The 23,225-nt window shown below is 31.7% G+C and overlaps 3 long non-coding RNA genes across 3 annotated transcripts; 2 read left to right on the top strand and 1 right to left on the bottom strand.

Moving 5' to 3' along the window:
• Positions 1-322: 322 nt before the first annotated feature.
• On the top strand, positions 323-982 carry LOC111716633 (uncharacterized). The gene is made up of 3 exons (XR_002768549.1): positions 323-398; positions 729-811; positions 928-982. It is a non-coding gene; the product is annotated as an uncharacterized LOC111716633 (long non-coding RNA).
• Positions 983-1,651: 669 nt separating this feature from the next.
• On the top strand, positions 1,652-3,099 carry LOC111716630 (uncharacterized). Its single transcript, XR_002768548.1, has 3 exons — positions 1,652-1,733; positions 2,799-2,865; positions 3,005-3,099. It is a non-coding gene; the product is annotated as an uncharacterized LOC111716630 (long non-coding RNA).
• A 9,175-nt stretch (positions 3,100-12,274) lies between these two features.
• On the bottom strand, positions 12,275-12,927 carry LOC111716639 (uncharacterized). The gene is made up of 2 exons (XR_002768554.1): positions 12,743-12,927; positions 12,275-12,532 (listed from the first exon to the last, which is right to left on the bottom strand). It is a non-coding gene; the product is annotated as an uncharacterized LOC111716639 (long non-coding RNA).
• Positions 12,928-23,225: the final 10,298 nt, after the last annotated feature.

The following is a 23,225-nucleotide window of genomic DNA, read 5'->3' as shown; positions in this document are numbered from 1 at the left end:
GTGTTTGGTTGGGTTGGGTGATTGGGTTGGTTGAATAGATTAAGTTGATTGATATTATTGAGTTGATTTAATGATTGGTTTATTTAATAATTGGTTGATTTAATTACTTGATTGATTGATTAATTGATTAATTCAATGATTGATTGATTGATTAATTGATTAATTCAATGATTGATTGATTGTATATTCATTGATACATTGCTTCATTATTTCATTGATTCATTAATTCATTGATTCATTAATTCATTAATTCATTGATTCATTAATTCATTGGTTCTCTTATTCATTGGTTGATTGATTGATTGATTGATTGATTGATTGCTAAGGCTGGAATGAAGAGGAGGAGGTTGTATCAGCTCTCAAGGGTTATGCTCCACCTCATCTCACGGAGGATACAGGTGCAATATAAAACCTGTTTGCTCATGTGTATATATAAAATAAACCTCTTTGCTCATGTGTATATATATATTATATATACTCTTAATGTTAACTATTGATGGCTGACATATTTTTTCTTAAAAATTCGAATTTTTCCGTTGATTTCAAAATTCCACGGGTACCGCCGGGCACTTCAACTAGTATATCATACAATATTGTCCTTATGTTCAAAGGCTATCTATCTATCTATTTTAAATATCTTTCTATTATTCTATCTTTAATATATCAATCTATCTATCTATCAAAACTGCAATACATCTATTTGAATATCTATCTATCTATCTGTTTAGATACTGGATTAAAGGGAGTGTTCTTGTGTCCAACCTTGATGAATAAAATATACCTGGAGGGAGAGAAAAGTGCCTCAATTGATGTAAAAATAAACAATTAATTTTATTTCATTTATTTTTTTTATTTTTTATTATATTTTTGCTTTTTGGGCTTTTTGTGCTGATTGATTTATTGATTGATTTGATTGATTGATTTTAGTTGAATGGGAAGCTTATGGATCAATTGGTCTCAGTAGGGCTGTGTACAGAGTAAGTCTTTTATTGAATATATTTAATTTGAACTGTCCTGATGGAATTCAAACGATCTTTCATAAATCAGCCCTTGAGCTTTTAACTTTTTACTACAAGAAAACTATCAATTTAGTTTCTAAAGGGCTTAGAAGTTTTTGTTTAAACCATACCGAATTTTGACCAATTTGTCTTAATTTTTATAACAGAAACCCCACAAACGTGATAAATTGATTGAATAAATTATTATCAATATCTCTTTCCTGATTTAGTAAGTTCATATTGTGCATTATATGTGGCTAGTCGACAGTCCCTAAAACTCTGATTGATAGATTGATTGATTGATATTGATTGATTGATTGATTGATTGATTGATTGATGCCCTAGATTTGGTGATATAGTGTGTGAGGGAACTGTGGAGGGATGTATTACAGCAGAAATATTCGGAGATGGAGACTTCGTTTCTAGAATACTTGTCAGTAATAAATTAAAGGTATATATTAGTGCTTGGTGCTTTCCCTAAGGCAACTTCCCAAGCGGCAACTTCCCAAGGGTATTTTCCCAAATGGCAACTTCCTAAATGTGCAATTTCCCAAGGCAACTTCCCAAGTATTGAAGGTAATTACGAATTCTGGTGATATAAGCTATGGCGTGTTTGTTTAATTGATTGACTGATTGATTGACTGATTAATTGATTTCTGGTGATATAAGCCTATGGAGTGATTGTTTTGCTGAACTAGCAGAACTCTATACAGTTACAGGGAATATTCATCTGAGGTATTTATTTTTGATTATTACAAATTATTATTAAATATTATGGATGAGTTATTGAATATAAAGTCAATAATTCTTATTCCTAGTTGTGAGTTTATCTATATATAAATTTGGCTTTTCTGTCTGTTTATCTGTTTGTTTGTATCCAATAAACGTCAAAACGGCTGAACCGATCGGGTCTAAATTTTTTGTGAGACATCACGTGATCATAGGGAAGGTTTATGAATGATAAGAAAAAAAATGTGTTTTAAAGGTTTTTAATTTTGTTAAAAAAAATAAAATTCTTGAAAATCCGCGAATTTTTTTTTAAAAATCTGCAAAAATTTTTGTCTTCTTTGTTTAAAAATGTAAACAAAAAGAACATGTTCACAATTTAAATAGAAGATGAGCGCGAAACGCCCTAAAAGCCTAGTAATCGAGAAATGTTAACAATTCATCACCATTTATTTAAAAATGTACACTTAAATTATACTTTTTCTTTCCTTTTTTTCCTTTTCTTTTTTTTTAACTCAATAAATAACTACTTACTTAAATTATTATAAATTATTAAACATTAAATGACCCTTGACAGTGACACCGTATTCATTTTAGCGTTAAAAACATTCATAATTTCCTAGTTGTTTCTAAAGCAAGAAATCACGTAAAACTAAGTACAACCAAGTGCATCCTATCTGTATCGGAATATTTATAGTTATATTTTGATCTCTCATTCAAAATCCGTCAACAACCTTACACACTTAAATATTCGAAATATTTAGTCCAACAAAAAGTATAAAATATCAAATACTAAATATCTACATTTATTGTGTGAAAATGGGGTCTAAAGTTAAGACTCTAGATGTTTAACCGGGACCTCTAGTTTACCGTGAAATGTGCATTTCAAATGAAAATAATCAGTTTTCTTTAACAAAAACATGATTATACTTGATCAGACAAAGCTTTTAAGGGGTGTCGATGTGAATCGAAGAGGTGCAGCTCAGTCTGCGCTGTTTACATTCAGTAATATGCAGTACACTTTTCTTGTTAACTATTTTTGTTTATTTTTATCAGATTATTATGTTTATTTAGATATTTGTACGGAACTGCCAATATACTAGTTAAACAGCAGGGTAACGTTTCAGTCAATCTTGTAGAGGTAAAAAATATTATTATTTTTAATATTATCATTATCATTATCATTATCGTTCTTGTTCTTGTTCTTGTTCTCGTTCTCGTTCTCGTTCTCGTTCTCGTTCTAATCATATAAATATCCATGTAATAAAATGTTCATCTAGGGGAGTCTAGTGGCCATTGTAAAAACCGGTTCTATGTTTGTGAACGTTGAAGAACTAACTGAGGAAAGTAGACTTACTTTATATTTTAGTTTTTTAGATTTATGTTTTTGCGACCTGAAGTGCCCGGCGTTGCCCGTGGAACTTTTTTTTAAATTGAATTTGTTTAGCCTTATTACCCCCAGGATACCCCAAAAAAATTAGCCATTTGGTCGAGCCGTTTAGCCAGCTTGTTTAGCTAACATATATATATATATATACTATATACACATATGAGCCAATAGCTTTATTATGTAAATTACACTGTTATTATTATTATTATTATTATTAACAATCAACCTACAGACAAAGTACAAGTCCATCTTAAATAACTAAGAAAGATTATCGCAGTTGATATTTTTCCACCTCATCTTGTTAGGAATATTGCATTAACGCATTACCACTACTATTAGATCCCATTTAGACCAGGGCAAGGGGAGGAGCTCAACCCTGTTTTCATTGTATTTTAACCAACAGGTCGTGGTATTTTGTCTGTAGGTTTATTGTTAATAATTATAATAATAATAATAGTGGTAATCGGAAATATGTGGAATAGCAATTCGACTTTTAGAATGAAGTTTTTACTTTAAATAGTCAAATTAACATGAGATACATTAAAAGTGCAGTGTAAACAGGCATATTTTACTTAATAAATGATTTAATAACTTACTAGTAACGCTATCTGCTTTTTAGCAACACCAGTATTGCTTTAATGTCGTCTTCCTATTCTACAGTTTTCAGTTTATCACTGTATTCCAAACTGATGAACCCCTTGATACATTTGCTGTGAGACGCATACAACTGTGGAATAGGGTTAAAATAATTAAGCAGTCGGATGAGTATTTGATGTTGTAATATAGACATTATTTGAGCAAAAGCAAGAAATCATCTTATTAAATAAAATGGTTTTGTGTACACTGCAAGATTGCTGTGTTTTAAGTTCATCGGACTCTTAACAGTCGTCTTCCTAGATTTCACAGGTGTATACAGTGATTTTTTTTTATTGTTTTATTGTTAAAGAAAAAAAGTAATATTATAAGAGTAAAAGATATAATCAAATAATGAAATAAAGGATGTCAAAAATTGGCGCGAAATAGAAAGATGCTTAAAAATACAATTTTTATTAAGAATCTTTATTCTTTTCACATACCTTAAAACCTATTTTATTTTTTCAACATCATTAATAAATCTTTAATTTTGATTTCTAAAAGTTGTTAGTTCATCGTCGAAAATACTGACAAAGCTTCCTAGAACTTTAGAAGCATAGTTAGCATTTTTTTTACATATTCTAGGATATCTATAATGTTGAAATATTCTAGGATATCAGTAATGTTGACATATTCTAGGATATCTGTAATGTTGACACATGCTTGGATATCTGTTTTGTTGACATATTTTAGGATATCTGTAATGTTGACATATTCTAGGATATCTGTAATGTTGACATATTCTTGGTTATCTGTAATGTTGACATATTTTAGGATATCTGTAATGTTGACATATTCTAGGATATCTATAATGTTGATATATTCTAGGATATCTGTAATGTTGACATATTCTTGGATATCTGTAATGTAGACATATTCTAGGTTATCAATAATGTTGACAAATTCTAGGTTATCAATAATGTTGACATATTTTAGGATATCTATAATGTTGACATATTCTGGGATATCTGTAATGTTGATATATTCTAACATATCTGTAATGTTGACATATTCTTGGTTATCAATAATGTTGACATATTCTAGGTTATCAATAATGTTGACATATTCTAGGTTATCAGTAACTGGTTCTACCCTAGATATTTCTCCTCAAATAATAAATGCTGGAGAATTCTATTTATCAGGTTTGCTAAAAGTATATAAAATATTTTTCATCAATTTTCCCTAATTTTATTTTGGAAATGTCTTATAATTTGCTTCATGATGGCCAACTTCTAAAAAGCTTTTGTTACACTTCTAAAATTTTGGTAAGATAATTTTCTTAGAGAAATTGAGGCAAAAATACAATAATTGACATTTAAACCTTCCTGCAGAAGTATATTTTCAGAGATAGTCGTACGTAATACGCCTACATTTTTGTTTTCACCATTTCTTTTAAAATTATTATTTCACCTTTTTTCGACCACACCTCATGGAATTTGAATTAAAAAATAAAATTTTAAAAATAATTTTTTTAGGATCCGGGGAGGAATGTTTTGTGTCCGGAGTCACAACTGGACCAAGTAAGATTATTTTTTTAAAGGGAGTGTTCACGAGTTTCTGTACGGGACATATTTATGATTAATCATACTTATGAATTTAGTATTTTTAAGCGTTTTGGATCGTTTTCAGATAAAAAGTAATAAAACTTTCAAGATTTTACAACTGTAATATGATAAAGATTTTACAACTGTAATATGATAAAGTTTGCTTATATTAAACTTTGCAATATCTTAATCTTAAAAAAATAAAATAAAATGGATTTAAAAACGATGTTGACAACACGATCATTGCTGGATCGTTTTTGGATCGTTTGTTGCATATATCTTCTGCCAGGGTCAAAGCTTGACAAAGTTTAAGAAAGGGGAAAGTGTAGGATAAGCAAATATACAATACGGCAAGATTTGACACTAAAAGAAAATATGTGCAACAACGACCGAAAAACGAACCAACTGATAGCACATCACTAATATGATTATTTGAAATTTCACCGGTTTTTTGCTCCTATTCCAAGTCTTTTTTTTGCAGACCTTTTTCATTTTTGAGGGAAATTATTTTTTTTTCTAGGCGAATATTTACCAACCCTCACTGTGAAGAGTCAGAATGGACGAGTTACGCTTCAGGTTACATAAATATATTTACAAAAATACATTCAATTTTTTTACATTCAATCGAAAAATCTTAACATTTAACGACAAAAAGGTATAAAAGTAATGAAAAAAACTAATATTAATTCAATAATAAGTCAATCATTTATTCGGAAATATTTGTCTGATGCAGAATTAGGGAGGGGGTGCAGGGACGTCATGAGCCCCGCGAAATGGTCTCAAAGCCGCTGGATTTGCAGATGAGTATTTAAAATGACCTGGCGCTACCCCTATCCTCTAGAAAAGGTATTATAGAAGTAATGTATAAAAAAATGAAAAAAATATTGAATATTTTAATAGTTATGCAATGTTTTTTGGATTTTCAAGAAATCACTGCATAACTATTCAAAGATTAAATATTTTCTTTAAAAATGTTATTTGATACTTCTATAATATCTATTCTTACGTTCATGGTTAGCGCAAGGCCATTTTGAATACTCATCTGGAAATACGTAAGCTTGGAGACCATTTTGCGGGGCTCATGGTGACTCTGCTCCCCCTCCCTCGTAGAATTCGTTTTTCTTAATGTGAACGGTTTGTTTACAATCCGTCGCAGTCATATTCCCTCAACCTCAGTTCTTCTCACATTGATTTGATTACAATGAAAACCAGAAAATTTTAGAATTGGAAGACGACATTAAACCAATACCAATGTGTTTTTGTGTTACAAAATGAGTAGCTTATAAGTTAAAGTTAAATTAAAGAGACTGTAAGTTTAATTTGAAGTGACCCTCCAATCTCCATGTAAAGATGGAATACAAGGGTATACCTTGAAAGTTTTTGTCTGATCAAGCATTAATTAGATATCAATGTTTTTGTTTCTTTTAACTGTTAATTTTCATTCGCAGTTTCTTTGCGAAAGTGATTTGCGCATTTCTTGTGTATAAACTTAAAAAAAATAATACTTTAGAGTTAAAAAACCGACGGTATCTTCCACATTTTTAATCAGATTAAGGTTTCAAGGGTATTACCGTTGTAAATCGGACATTGTCATCTTTTCATGGAGGGTTACTTGAAACAACACTCACTGTCCCTTTAAGTAAAATAGATATGTTTAGTGTTCAGTGAGTTTATACTGCATACTTGCCGTGGCACATGTTTATTAGAATATGTTAAGTCAAACTGTAGTCTAACCGTCGTCTTAGTATTCCAGTGTTTGCTGGTTCTCACTTTATATAATGGAAATTTCGGATTTTCAGATATAACAAACCTAAGTGTACAACTTCTTATGGTTGATGCTAAGATTTCTTATAAGAAAGTTCCATATTTCAAAAATTCATAAATAGCACCTTTTCATATGGATCAAGAAATAGAAAAGTATTTGTTTAGAAGCAACCGGAAAACGAGGAGGGGCGAAAAAGAAGATTAAGACAGAAATTTCAAGATGAAATATAATAAGCTCACCAGCTTATTGTGTACCTTTTGTACTTGTGTGCACTGTGAACTTGTGTACACTGTGAAGTTTGTACTCATGAACATTGTGAACTTTGAACTCGTGTACACTTTGAACTTTGTACTCGTGTATAATTCAGAGCCCAAAACTTAAGATTGGGTATCGTTATGAAAACCCGTTTTAAAACTCGGGTTTTACGAATGGGCTTAGACATTTTTGTGGATATCAATATTCTTGTTATGAAATATTTTTTTATTTAGTTTTTTCATGCTCTCCATTTTTTCGTATCTTAAATCAAAATCTACAAAATGTTAAGACCCCGAAAAGGAAACTCGTGAGTTTCGTTCAACGATACTCTTTTAAATTTCGGGCTCAGGAGTTATTTCCCCCAAAATCTAATTGAAAAACTATATTTCAGAAGATCTTACAACCGCTAGCATGGCAAATGTTGAATATGAGGGCCTCCATGATTCAAGCAGGATAGATGTAGAGAAGTTCCAACACAATACTATAACCAAACATGAATATGGATGACAAGGATGGACTGGAAGATGAATGAAAGGATAGATGTAGAGAAGTACCAAGACCATACTATAACCAAACATGAATATGGATGACAATGGATGGATTGGAAGATGAATGAAAGGATAGATGTTGATGCCGGAGATGAAAAAACTGATAGTGAGAAAAAAGTAAGTATTTTTAACTTAAAGAGGGAGAATGATACAATTTAGTACACATACAGAGTTATTTACATAGAGGATTATAAAACGCATAATTTGTGTTTCTGTCCATACAAATGTAGCCACTTTTTTATAATTTCAAACCGATCATTTTTAGATCGTTAACGAAATGGATTAGCCGTATTTGAAAAAGAAAATAACGGTTGAAATAAAAAGGAAACGGACCGGCTAAAATTACAATGTATTTCTCCGTGAACTCGATCTATTAGATGAACACGAGAAAGGATGTAAATACACAGAGAACCTAACCTGCTCAGATTTGTATTCAATATTTANTATCATCATGGGAGTAAGGGGAGAATAGTATATCCTATTAACTTAATGCTGTTCCTCTCTCGATCCACTGACCCTGCGCACGGAAAGAAAGGATTGCACTGGTAGTGCATCAAGGCATTTTACAGAAGATTACAACAAAAGCAGCGGACGGGTTAGAACTCCTTATCATGATTAAAGTAACAAAAATGTAGAAGCTTGGTTTAGTTTAATTTGAGAAAATGCGTTTTATTTTTTTTATTCTTTGACATCATTTGTGCCATTCAGTCGTCAAACTAGTTTTACAACATTGTTTACATATTCTACTGAACAACATATTTATATGTTTGGTAGATAATAGTTTCAAATGTTATTTACTGTTTAACATATTCTACTGAATAACATATTTAATTTATATGTTTGGTAGATAATAGTTTCAAATGTTATTTCCTGTTCAACATATTCTACTGAACATCATATTACATTTATATGTTTGACGTAGATGATAGTTTCTGATGTTAATTATTGTTCAACATATTCTACTGAACAACATATTTATATGTTTGGTAGAGAATAGTTTCCGATGTTGTTTACTGTTCAAAATGTTCTACTGAACAACACATTTATATGTTTGGTAGAGAATAGTTTCTGATGTTGTTTAGTGTTCAAAATATTCTACTGAACAACATATTTATATGTTTGGTAGAGAATAGTTTCCGATGTTGTTTACTGTTCAAAATATTCTACTGAACAACATATTTATGTGTTTGGTAGATAATAGTTTCCGATATTGTTTACTGTTCTACTGATCAACATATTTAATTTATATGTTTGGTAAATAATAGTTTCCAGTGTTATTTTCTGTTCAACATATTTTACTGAACAAAATATTTATATATTTGGTAGAGAATAGTTTTTGATAAATTGTGTGTTTGTAAGTTATAGTATGTATATTGTTAATAATAATAATAATAATGTATATTCGAATCTTCATTTTCTACATTTAATCCTTCTGAATATTCTTATTTCAAGAACCAACGAGAATTATTGCAGGTTAGACCCAGAAGCTTTTAGCTTTCATTTCTTTAAATGTTATTACAAAGAACAATTTGGCTAGACTTTTTTTAAGTTAAATAAAATTTGTACTGTGCAGTAGAGGAACTAAACCACAGTACATTAGAGGAACTAAACTACTGTACAGTAGAGGAACTAAACTACAGTACAGTATAGGAACTAAACTACAGTACAGTAGAGGAACTAAATTACAGTACAGTATAGGAACTATACTACAGTACAGTATAGGAACTAAACTATAGTACAGTATAGGAACTAAACTATAGTACAGTATAGGAACTAAACTACAGTACAGTAGAGGAACTAAACTACAGTACAGTATAGGAACTAAACTGTAGTACAGTAGAGGAACTAAACTATAGTACAGTATGGAACTAAACTGCAGTACCGTAGAGGAAATAGAGTACAGAAGCGGAACTAATTATGTTATAACAAGAAAGGTTTGCCTAGTTTTCCTGGAGGCTAACAGGAAATAAATCAGAACAGTGTTGTCTAGAGAATCTAGAATGGATTTTGCATAGGAAAATATACCAAATATTCTTAAATCCGTCTGTAATATTTAAAATATTTTAATAATTAAAACCAGTAGAAATAAACCTTTTTTAAGCTTTATAGACGAACGACGTTATCAGATTAAGGGTATTGTTGTAAACTTGGGTTTTCTCATCATTTAAAACGTAGGTCTCTTAAATTACAATAACAGTTCTTTTTAGTTTTACATGAAGTCCTTGAAGTCTAGGGAACCAGCTGAGAAAAAATGGTTTCGGAAAAGGAGATTTCTGTAAGGAATAAAATGGAATAATCAAGTTTGTTGCGATAAATTTTCATCTGGATTTAATTGGATCCAGAGTTTGACATATACTTGGATCAGAATTATGACTGGATTCTAATAAATAATAAAACTAATAATTCACTATTAGCGAGGATTTACCAGGGAGAACTGCCAACTTGACTGGAAATTGACTTTTCAAAGTGTTTTTTTTTTTTGATGAAATTTCATCAAAACAGTTGAGAAAACACTTGGAAAAGTCAATTTCCGGTTAGTTGCAGTTCTATTCAATTCTTTAAGCAACATTATTAACAGATTAAATTTTTCAATGATAATAAGTAAATTCAACTGTGTTGTTGATAATATTTTGTGAATATTAATTCTGATAAGGTTATATTTTTGTTTAAACTTCGGAATTTAGCGTTTTTCATCTTATAAATGCGCAAACTTTTCTCGTGAAAATGTGCAAAGCATCACTTTCTCTTACTTTGGCGAATACAAATATATTTACACTGTTCTCTGGGAGAAAAAGACTAGGCCAGGGATGAACAAGATTATTAATGTTTCCTAGAATGCTGAATGGGTAAGATATTTTCTTATCGTAAATGACATTAAAGTAACGAAGAAACGCTGTGACTTTCATACAGTTAAACCCAGAACTTCGAAGAAATCGAAAGAATCAATAGAATGTCGTCTTGAAAATTTTTCAATGGGGTTTGTAATTCTCAAATATTTACTAGGATAAATAATAGTCATGAAATATGTGGTAACAGTTATAAAGATCTCCATATAAATATTTTCTTTAAAAAAATATCTACAGCATTTCATTGTTAGTAGGTAAAGAAAACGAATTTTTTTTAGTCCTAGTCCATACCTCCAAAGTTCTTGGATAAGAAGTAGTTGAACTTAGTAGATTAAATAAAATGTATTGAAAGAAAAATAATAAAATATTTATTAAAATATCAATTCATATCACACGGGTTTTGTTTAAATCATTTCATTTTTAATATTTGAAAACATTATCAAGAAATCACAAACAAATTACATTTTAGATTAATAAGAATCATTTTTAGTAATGCACGGTGTTAAAAAAGAAACAGTAATTTCATCAAAAATTCAAATTTTACGGGAAATGACATGACATATTGAACTTTTATTAAATAGTAACAAGCGTATAAAACAAAGAGAATACAATATATATTAGTGTGGAATTTAGACAATCTCTCGGTATGAATTTTGTCAGTCCCTTTTAACCTGAAAGGGAGTTCAAAGTGTACAAATCATGTAAATGTTCACAAATTATATGCAGTAGAGTACGGTAATACAGTATGTTCCCTACACTATCTATTTCAATTTCGAATTTTTTAAAGCTGTTAAATAAACTTTATAAAATGAATTAGGTGAACATCATCGTTTGTGAAGTGAAAGGCATAGAGTCTTTGTGAAATGATCATTGCCCAATTATGAAAGCAGTCTATTTCATAATTTGGTTTTCTTTTAATATTAATTTGAGATTTTCTGTAAAATGATGGTCCAGGGCCCAAAAGGTTATATAGCACAAATATGTGAAGTACACCTGCAGTATGAAAACAGTACAACAAAATAGCCGTTTTATACATATTACTAGAAAATTCCACTCTAATATATATTCTATTCTCTTTGGTATAAAATCACAATTTCAACCCTGTATTTTCAAAACATTCATCAATTAAATACAGGCTGTCCCAACAAACATGAGAATTAAGTGGCGAATTCAATTTAGTCTTTGTTAACATTGTAATATCTGATTTAAGAAGTCTTAATATTTAATTGGCGTCTGCTAGTGTTTATTTTATGAAAACGGTAAATGGCTGTTTGATGGGTCTGTATTACCCATGCAAGATGTAAAGCGAAGACGGAAAATTTTTTACAGTTTTTGTATGCTATAATTTTTTTACGCAGAAAGTACAACCATATGCAGTCAAAACATAAACAAACAAATTCCAAACATAGCAGAAATAAATTCTACGGAGCATAGTTTTCTTAGTCGGCATCAATATACTAAATCGAAAGTCATATATAAAATGACGATATCGAAATTGTCACTCAATTCTCATGTTTATTGGGACACCCTGTATATTTACTATATTTATTCAATAAAAGGCACAGACTGTTAAAATATTACAGATTTATCTAAATTTGTTTCTTCAAATTAGTATTTATGAATAGGATCCATTTAATTTTGATCCGGATCCCGCCAGAAAAAAATGGACCCTGATCCACCCTGAAAAAAATGGACCCGGATCCAAATCTTCAAATTTTTTCAACAATTCAAATTTTAAAAAATTCTTCTTTTTCGCTTATCTTTATGATGTATACAAAAACTTTAGTTTTTATTAGTCTTAAGCTTTTATTAGTCTTATTAGCTGAACTGGGAAAAATAAAGTAAGTTTAAAGAAAATAAATTAATTATCGGGTTAAAAGTATCAAAAAGTTTACGGTTAATTTCTGTTTGAAATTCAAGAAAAATAATTGTTCTTTGAAGCTCGTTTGTTTTGATTTAATACAAATACAAGGCCCTTAAATATCAGTCTTAAAGTTTAAAAAGTCTTATCGGCAAAAATTTCACAACATTTCTTACTTTAAATTAAGGTATTTTAATAGTTTTCATTTCATCTATTCAAATATTGGTTTCCCCATTTAGCGCCATTTTCTCGTATTGAGGTTTCCTTATTTCCCGTCATTTCAGCTGATTTCACTTCTCCGCCATTTTCTTTTTCTCGAGACTCTTGGTTCGAGAAAAATCCGTCTTTTTCCGAACTCTCCCTAAACCATGAACTGGTAAATATCAAAGTATCGAAAAATTTTACGTTTAAAAATGATAAAAACTTATTTTTAAAACTATTTGGACTAGAATACAACTTGTTAACAAACTAGTAAATATCGACAAATTTTATAGTTGAAAATGATAAAAAGTTAACAAACTGCTAGCTTCCTATTTTTAAAGAAAATTTTTGGATGGCACGTTTGCCATCCATTCAAAAATTTTGGTCGATTAGATTCAGAAAAAAACTGTAAGCATGTACAATTTTATCGCTGTTGAAATTAAAGCAAGCATTTCTTACTGGGAAAGAAAATATTTTTGCAAAAATATAAAATCCTACTTAACATAAAAAAAATATAATTAATGGGACCCATAAAGTAATGGTTTTTTAAATATTCAAATTAATATGTAACACCGAAATTGTGCAGTATGCCCAGACCCGTTTCCCTTTATAAGTTGATTTCAAACTACTAGTGAAACTATTTGCTCTAAAACATAAAATATACAAGAGATTGCTTAAGTGTCGTCTTCCTATCTCACGGTTTTATGGGTCTCCCTGTATAAGAGTATATCAGACTAGCTATAGAACCCAGTGTTGCCCAGGGTACACATAGATACTTCCGCCATTTACCCGAGCTTGGTCATAAAATACTATTTTATCTATTTTTCCTAATAAAAGTTGACCCACTGAAAATAGAATCTCAAAACTAAGCACGGATATTTCCGCGGTTCTCCCGAGTTCCCCAATCAAAATTTGAGGAAAATCGGTTAAGGGGTTCCTGAGGTATGATCGGACATAAAAACAAACAGACAAACAGAGATTGCGACTTTATATATAAAGATTTGTCAGTTGTAAGTTCCTAACGGTGAATGTTTTACCACCGACTGTTACATCAGTAAGAACAATATTCCTGTTCTCCTGGAGTTGAGATCTCCAGAAATCCGGGGGATACCATTCCCTAAACAATACAAGCTTAAAGGGACTGTAAACATAATTTCAAGAGAACCATCATTTACAACGGTAGCCTTAAAAACTATGACTGATCACGAAATTTTACTCTAACGGCAAGGGTGATAAAAATGCTCAAATCCACTTTGCACCATGTCCTAAAGTTTTTTTTTGGTACATTTTCAAAAATTAGAATTTTTGTGTAGATCAAATCACAAAAGTAAGCCAGAAAACAAACGTAAAAATAAATCAAGATGGGTATCAAAATATCTGTCTTGAAACATCGAATTCAGAAACATTAAAATCAAGAAAATTAATTAAACTCGAAAAGTCCAAGTTTTAATAAAATATATTAATCAATAAATCAATATTTTTTGACATATCAAAAAACGGACAATTGTACAGTATCAAGTGGTGTCGACACGTTTTGAAAAAATTGAAAAATCGAAGTTCCCTTTTCTCAAATCGTTATTTACTGAATGAGTTTTTATTTTATCAATTTTTTTCTTCATAAAATGCTGCTTCCAATTTACTGCTGTATATTTTCTGGTTCAAAAAGGATTTGACATTTTCGATGAAAAGTTTCAGCCTGAGATTTTACAACAACATAATGTCAACAAATAACGCAGTGCTTAGGATCCGGATCCGCTTGATCCACAACATTTTGGCTTCCTGGATCCGGATCCGCAAAAATATGCGGATTCAAGGATCCGGATCCAAGGGCAATTTATCAAACATTTTTTTTTAAAGTATTTTGCTCTTAATAGATCTGAAAAAAGATAAATGTCCTCAGCTTACCTCTGAATGGTTTGAATAGTTGTTGCAAAAAGATAAATGAAAAAAAGAAAGAAAAATAATTTAAAAATTCTTTGTGTCAAAAAAATCGGTAAATCTTAAATAAATCTTTATGACCTGGATCCGTATCCAGATTTGGATCCGGATTCATTTTTTTCCAATGTGGATCCTTGATCCGGATCCGCATGAAAATTGCACTGAAATAGCGTTAATAATCCTAGAAAATGTTTACCTTAACGTATACGTCTCCTCATATTCGTATTCAGATGAAGACGATTCAGTTTCTGAATTTCGACACTTTTTATTCAAAAAATATTTTAAAAATATGAAGCTTGCATCATTCTTAAAGTGATCCTCCATTTTAAAAAAAAATCTGGGCATGTCTTATTCACAGTGGAACACTAAAACTTTAAACCCTGTCTGAGCAAAAAAGAAGGAAATATCTTTGTTTTTCTATCTAAAAACGGATGATTTCTGCAGCAACCACTGTAGAGAAAAATGGTCAGAATTAAAACTTGTCCAAAACTACTTTATATATTTCTTCCTGCATAAAAAATTCTAAGCATTATTCGGGCAGATAAAAAAATAGAGAATTAAGTGAATATTTAAAAATGTTTTCCCTGAGTCGGATTGCTCTGAATCTGGATAGTTAGGCTCGAGCAATGGTGGTTCGAGATCCGGGTTTTGGGATTTTGTTTCAAATTTTACATTCGGGGATTTAATTACCGACTTATTTTGGGATTTGGTTTCAGATTTCACTTTTGGGGATTTTGTTTTCGACTTTTCAATTTGGGATTTTGTTTCCGATTTTACAATTTGGGATTCTGCTTCAGGTTTTTCAGGTTTGATATCCGCTGGTAGGATTGGTCTCTGCGGCAACTTTTTCAAGTCTTCCTCTAGAAAAAAAAGAATAATAAAAAAATCTTTGCAAAACTGACTTTTGAGCAATTTTTAATTCTAGTTTTTTACTCTGCTGAAGCGTTTCTCACTTTAATTACAGGGTTAACCACAGACTTCAGAGACGACTGTGCGGAATTTATACTGTCTGTTTCCTTCCAATACTGGTTTTCTGCATCTGTTAACTGTTTTTTTTTTGCTAAATCATTGAATATGCTAATAAAAAAAGGTCTATTCAAGGTAGAAACCTCAAGTTCATCTTGGGATTGTTAAATTTTATAAGTTTCAAGTCGTCTTCTTAATATCATTTTCATCCTTCTTATGTGTGTGTAAACTGTATATACGTTGAAAATTTACTACTCTTCTTCAAAGGGGGGGGGGTTGCAATTATAATTTTTGAACAAAATTATCCTCCCCCCCCCCACAAATTTCTTTATATCCCCTCAAAATCATAATGTTTAAAGTACAATTTACAAGTATTTAAGAACTATTCATATTTTCCATTCATTCATATTCTGTGCATGAAACATAGCTTGAATGATATTAATAATTAATAATTTAATAATATAATGAAAAGGGGCGTTCTCAGGATTTTGTCCAGGAGGGCTTAATTTTTCTTTTATCCAAGGGGGCTCAGCAACCATTGGGGCCAAAAACCCTGGAAACCATAGATTTCACTGATCCAGGGGGGGCTGAGCCCCTAAAGCCCCTTTCTACGGAAAGTGGGTTAAAAGGTAAAAGGCTTGTTAAAGATATAAAAAACAATGATTCTTTTTCTTTCTTTATAGGGGGAACTCAGCACCTTTTGGGGTCTAAAAAAAAACTGGAAACCATAGTACGCCTGAGTACGCCCCTGGACATAAAGAGACAACTCAAAAACAAGTCTTGTTATAAACAAAGGTATATTTGTAAACAATGATTTCCGTTTCACCGACCATTGTTCAGGAATGCCCAGATTTTTACAAGAAAACAATTAAACTGTAAAATATGAAGACGAACCTCAGAGCTTATGATTTTAAATAGTCCTATGAATAAAATAAAATAGAATTAAATTTTGATTTGATTTATTAATAAAGATGAAGACGGAGTTCTGTCCTTTGCAGAGCTTAATGTGGTCATGAAGTCTCTTGGTCAAAGACCTTCAGGTAAATATGAAGATGACATATCTAGGCCAAAAAACTTCAAAGAAATTGGATGAACCCATCTAGCCAAAGATCTTCAAGTAAATATGATAATGACATCCCTATAGACCAAAGAATTTAAATTAAATATGGCCATAAAGTCTCTTAGCCATAGATCTTCAAGTAAACATAATAATGACATCCCTATTGTTTTTGACAATTCTTTTATTCGCATGTTTATTTTAGAAAGTCAGTTGTTATCCATGGTTCGATCTGTTTCTGAAGATACGCTGTACGACACTATTGAATTCAATGAATTCTTGCAGGAACATTTCAAATATATCAACTATCATCGTAAACTTTATTGATTATTTATGGAGAAGCATTTTTTACAAAGACTAGACTTCATGGCCCTTTACGCAACTTTTGGTATAACGGAATTTAGATCTATCTATCAATATAAAATTAGCAATGTGTTTTAGAAAAAGTTTTTTATTTTTGCGTAGAAAACAAATTCATCGAAATATGCTTTTTTATTTCAACTTTAGATAATAAATATATATATTATATTTATTGACAATTTTATCTAACAGAATTCATAGTTTGATATGTTAAATGTCTTAGATCGTATCGTAGACTAAGACAGCANATATATATATATATATATATATATTATTATTATTATATTTATATATATATATATGTATATATAAATGTATATGTATATCTTTATATATAAAGTAGTAATCTCTGTAGTAGTCTGGGTGTCTGACTGTGTGGATGTCATGAGCCACTAGACAGACCACTATAGTTTCAGTAGAAGTAAATATTTCCATTTACTGTTATAGCGCCGATATAAGGATTTATCTCAAATTGGATAATGAGCTAGATAGATAGATGGATATGTTACCGCAATGCAATTTCTATTGGTTCTGAATAGAAACCAAACACATGGCAGAACCTTAATTGGATCAGGTGCCAATGGACGCGGCATACTAGAGTGAGACTTGCCTGAAATTTTGAAACACGGTAGAACCACGGTAATGTTCTTAGCTTGCTTTGAAAATTTTAACTTGAGTGGGTTGACGTATCAAACTTTTGATGCAAGAAATGGAAATTTTAATTTTAAGAAACAACTTAAATTATCACATTGTATCGCTCGCCTTTTCTCCTCTTTTCTCTTTCTTACTGTCATCCTTGATTTTTACTTTCATTTTTGTTTCTATTTCGATAATCTGCCATCTTTGTTTTCGTGGCAACCCCCCCCCCCNGGTTAAGAGAAACTTTGATAAAATACTTAGATATGGAGTGGACCCTGAACTTTTATTGGAATGGGATTAAAGTTGTTGAAGTTTTCTAATAAAATGAGACACATGAAAGGTTTCTATAGTCCCAGTAAAAGATAGTGTCATCATATCATTCATGGTCAACCTCTTTCAGCCACCGAAAATACAGTGGTCCCTATAAAACTGTAGAATAGGAATACTTAAGTTTTTATTTTATATAGTCCAAAAAGAACAGGAAACACAGTAATTGTGCAGACGGGTACTCCATTTGAATATGAAATATTCAGAAAAGGTTATTGTATACGCGGTAATTGTACACCGGACAAATATTTCTTATTCAAATAAAGTACCCGTCTGTAAAGCATGTATAATCATATGGTAGGGGCGAACCGCGTCAGTTATATCTCCCTTCTATTCCTTACTCCCTGGATCGAACACATAGTGTAATTCAAAGTGCAAGAGTCCACTGTCTACTGAGTATTGTTCGACCATTTTTTATACACGCTTTGACATTTGTCAATATTTCAAAATTGCCGTCGGATAGCATCTAAATATGTAACTTTCCTTTTCTTTTTTTACAATTGGGGGGAAATATTCCCACAACCTCGTTTTTGTAGGGTTTAAATATTTTCTCCGGAAACACTTAATTTTGAATATTTTTGGTATATTTGATAAATTAATATACTTACTTATACTTACTATCCACAACACTAGAGTTCCCCCCTCAAGACTAATAAAATGGAAAAATTCTTACAAATCCAAATTTAATTGATTAAATGTGACAAATATATTTTGAAACTGTAGATGATGAGTAAACAGCAAAGCGAACAAGTTTCTCTGGATTCCTTGATTGATGCTTTCAGGTAAACTTATTGACAGCACTGCCAAGATGACTAGTACATACTCGCGTTGTGATACTTTCAAGTTTAGGCTGTCTAAACAGTTGATAACTAACGTTCAGATCTGAAGCTGAATCCGAATGGCAACTACCCTTACTACCCCAACTACCGTCGGTTTTTAGAGAGACCCCACCCCCACCCTTGAAGTTGAATCTGACTGTAGTTAGGGTAGTTGGGTTTAACTACCCTTACTACCCCAACTACCGTCTATATTTCAGAGAGACCCCACCCCCACCCTTGCAGGTGAATCTGATGGCAACTACCCTTACTACCCCAACTACCGTCTATATTTCAGAGAGACCCCACCCCCACCCTTGCAGGTGAATCTGATGGCAACTACCCTCACTACCCCAACTACCGTCTATATTTCAGAGAGACCCCACCCCACCCTTGAAGCAGAATCTGACAGTAGTTAGGGTAGTTGGGTTTAACTACCCTTATTATCCCAACTAACGTCTATATTTCAGAGAGACCCCACCCCCACCCTTGCAGGTGAATCTGATGGCAACTACCCTTACTACCCCAACTACCGTCTATATTTCAGAGAGACCCCACCCCCACCCTTGCAGGTGAATCTGATGGCAACTACCCTTACTACCCCAACTACCGTCTATGTTTCAGAGAGACCCCACTCCCACCCTTGGACTTGAATCTGATGGCAACTACCCTTACTACCCCAACTACCGACTGTTTTTTAAAGAGACCCCATCCCCACTCTGTGTTCATTCTATGCGCATGGTATACAATATGGGTATCGATTCCCATTAAATCACATGTTTTAAGCTTGTTTTTGGCATTCATAACACTCTCCGACCTTTACTATCCTCACCACCCACCTTCTGAAGGGTGCACATTTGGTCGTCAAAAATAAGGCATTTTATACGTTCACAAGGGACGGCCGGTCCCTTTGTCTATACACTTTTTGATGTTTTTGTCTATGTCATGGATTAAAAAAAAATTTCGAATATAAACTTAAACTGCAGTATCTAATAGTTAATTGTAAATGTCATAATTTTTTAATTTTAATTTTTAAACTTTTTATTTTTAACATATAATACTACTTTAGTGCATTGCAAATTTTGTGTTGCTTTTCTGTAAAAAGCTGAATAGAACGCGGCATGAAAAATGAAAGGTTGCGCGCATTAGAACAATACTAATCAATAGCTAATAAGCTAATTAGTTTACCCCAAAATTACCCAAATAAGTGAACGTTCCCTTTAAAAGGCTTTAAAATCCATTTAAAACCTTAATAGTTTTTTTTTCTGTTCTCTGCATTTTTTATACATGATTAAAAAAGTGTGTATCACTTTCTTATAATGGGTTTTATAAATACGTTTAACTATGACTAGAAGCGTTCGGTTCCTTAATTTGAATTTGATCGCGTTTTGATTTTTTATTTAATAGTATATAAATTTAAAGAGCAAGGGGCCTTACTTCAGATTTTCATTTAAAACGCATGAGCGAAAAAAGTTTAAAAATAGAAGTGTGTCATTTATGTTTATTTATTCAAAAAGTTAGATGTATGAGGAAAGAGAATATATATGTATAGAGTAGAATTAAGTCGAAAAAAGTGTAAAACCACCATTTTGTTGAACTGTTTTCCATACTGCAGGTGTACTTCAGAGCCCAAAACTTAAGACAGGGTATCGTTATGAAAACCAGTTTTAAAACCCGGGTTTCACAAATGGGGTTAGGCAGTTTTGTGAATATCAATATTTTTGTAATAAAATATTATTTTTTTCATTTTGTTTATATTCTCCATTTTTTTCGAATCTCTTAAATCAAAATCTACACAAATGTTAAGACCCCAAAAAGGAAACTCGGGAGTTTCGTTCAACAATACTCTTTTAAATTTCGGGCTCAGACATTGATGCTATACAACCTTTTGGGCCCTGGAACACCTTTTAATAGAAAAAAATGGTCTTGAAAATTATTTAATTTTCGCTAAATCAATTCTCTGACAACCTGTCATGCATTTCCAAGTTCATTTTAGCATACGCCTTACTTTACATTCCCGAGTTCATTAAAGCAAAAACTTTATGAAAAAAAGAAATTGTAGCATATGTGTCCAGGAATCATACTGTATTATTGTACTGTACTGCGTATAATTTGTGAACATTTACATGAATTGTACACTTTGAACTTCTTTTTATAGGGACTGAACAAATTCTTACCGAAAGATAATCTTATTTCCCTTCTATTCTAATCTATGCTCTGTGTGTAGGGAGTAAGTCTGAACCCATTATTTTCTTGTTGCCGTTATAAAGCCTTTATAAACGCTATTTTAGACGGATTTTTAATTAAAATATGTTTATACATAGACAGGATGTACTTAGTTGCAGGGACGTACGAGGGGGGGGGCCCCCCTACCCCCACCCCATATTAGGGACCGGGCACCAATATAAAAACTGTATTCCCTTCTCACTTTTGCCCTAAACTAAAAAAGTTTCATTAAAAAGCTTTAATCAATACTGCCTTCTTTAATATCATTATTTATAATTGTACAGTATGTATAGTTTCTATGAAAATATAGATATTTTTTAGAATCGTTTCCATCTCCATTTTTCACCCATTGAAGCTTACACCACAGTATTAAGAGAAAGTGTCTGATGAGTCCACTTCAGAAAATTACAAAAAGAACTTATTAACACTTATTATCTGGAAGTTTGTATATGATCAAATAGTTAATTAGTTATTTTAGGTATATTTTTTCAAAAAATGGGTTTTTAAGGGGGGGGGGGCACAATGTTGCCAAGGGGGGGAGGGGACAAGTGCCCCTTACACAAATGCTCTCGTACGCCCTTGGACCGTTGTGTTTATAAGTCACTCCTCGCTTGAAACCTTTTTCTTAGTGTTCAATTTTTACAATTTCCTTCATTCTATCTGTAGCAAAACTCACAATTACGAGTCTCTTTTATTGAGAAACAAATTTTTTAAAAGAAAGTTATGGATATCTCATGTATTTTTTATTAATAGCTTTTAAGAGTACCAATGTAGATCGAACATGCCACTCTATACATGGAGAGTCTGTGAATAGTACGTCTACCGTCCATTAAACCTTTGATTTATTCTAGTGGTGTTAGATACATGAATATTTCATGTCTCATGTAAATGTAAGATAATCTCTTCCCATTAGTCCTTTCTTCTCGTTATCCTCGTCAAACATATTATTTCTGCATGTTAAACACGGCTGGATGTATCACACACCACTTAACATTATCATATAACTGAGCTCAAAACTTTAGAATGCTGGATATCGAGATCAATGTCTGATCTCTTTTTTAAATTTAAGTGTCCTAGAAGTTCTGTAAAATTCACAAAGTGGCGTATTGTGGTGAAGGTACGATATTTGTTGATCTTTAAGCGATCATCCGCTCAAGGGGTTTTAGGATCGTTGCGATCTTTTTATAACGATATATATCAGTAACAGTTGAAATGATGCTAAGTTTGCAGTTATTAATAGACCAAGCCAAGCAGAGTTATAAATAGATCAAGCGATGCCGAATTCTGGGGTTAGTTCCTACCTGACGCCATTCCTTATCTCAGGGTAGCGCGGTGTCAGGATTATTGACCCGCCGAGCCAGGGAGCTAGGGATGCGATCCTAGGCGGGGATGGCGGGTCCAACGAATGCTTACAGAGGAGGCAGTTGATCGTCAACCCTTTCAAGTAACAGTCGATTGAAGATAACATTAGCTCCAATTTGAATACTGATCTTCTCTACGTCTGTTATATTTGATCGTATAGTATATTTTAATTTGTTGTATAAATTAAAAATAAATTATAATCCCGTATTCTCGTAATATCATTGGTTATGAGTTGTTGATTTTGAGTCCATAATATTTATCCTGACTTAACTTCGGCATATTCTACAGTATACATAGAAGCCGAGAAATTTTGAAATTTTCACCGCGAAAACTATGAGCGAGCTCCTATTGTATACAATCCAGCAAGGATATCCAAAAAGAACATGATAAACTAGAAAATCAATTAAAAATGTCGATAGTGGATACATAGATTTAGTAATCTGAATTAAAGGTATCCAATTCTAAAGTTTTCAGCTCTGATCATTTTATCTACATGTTTAGAGAAAGGTTAAAAATGATTTGAGAGTAAATATTCATCTCTTTTATTTGTTAAAAGTTGAATTTACATTGAAATATTTTATTATCAGCATTCTATCATTTAATTTAACCATTAATTCATCTTTAAAAGTTTAATATTGTTTGAACAAGTAAACTTTAAAATTAAAAAGTATACATTGAACCTTCACGTATACGTATGAAGGTTCATGGTGCAAAATGTACATACATACAAGGATTTAATGCAAGGAAAGTTATTTCAGAGGTTTATGC

The sequence above is a fragment of the Eurytemora carolleeae genome, unplaced genomic scaffold (genome assembly GCF_000591075.1).
Source record: "Eurytemora carolleeae unplaced genomic scaffold, Eaff_2.0 scaffold1857, whole genome shotgun sequence".
Taxonomy (NCBI): Eukaryota; Metazoa; Arthropoda; class Copepoda; order Calanoida; family Temoridae; genus Eurytemora; species Eurytemora carolleeae.
The sequence above is the reverse complement of the archived record's forward strand: the minus strand, read 5'-3'. Positions and strand labels throughout refer to the sequence as shown.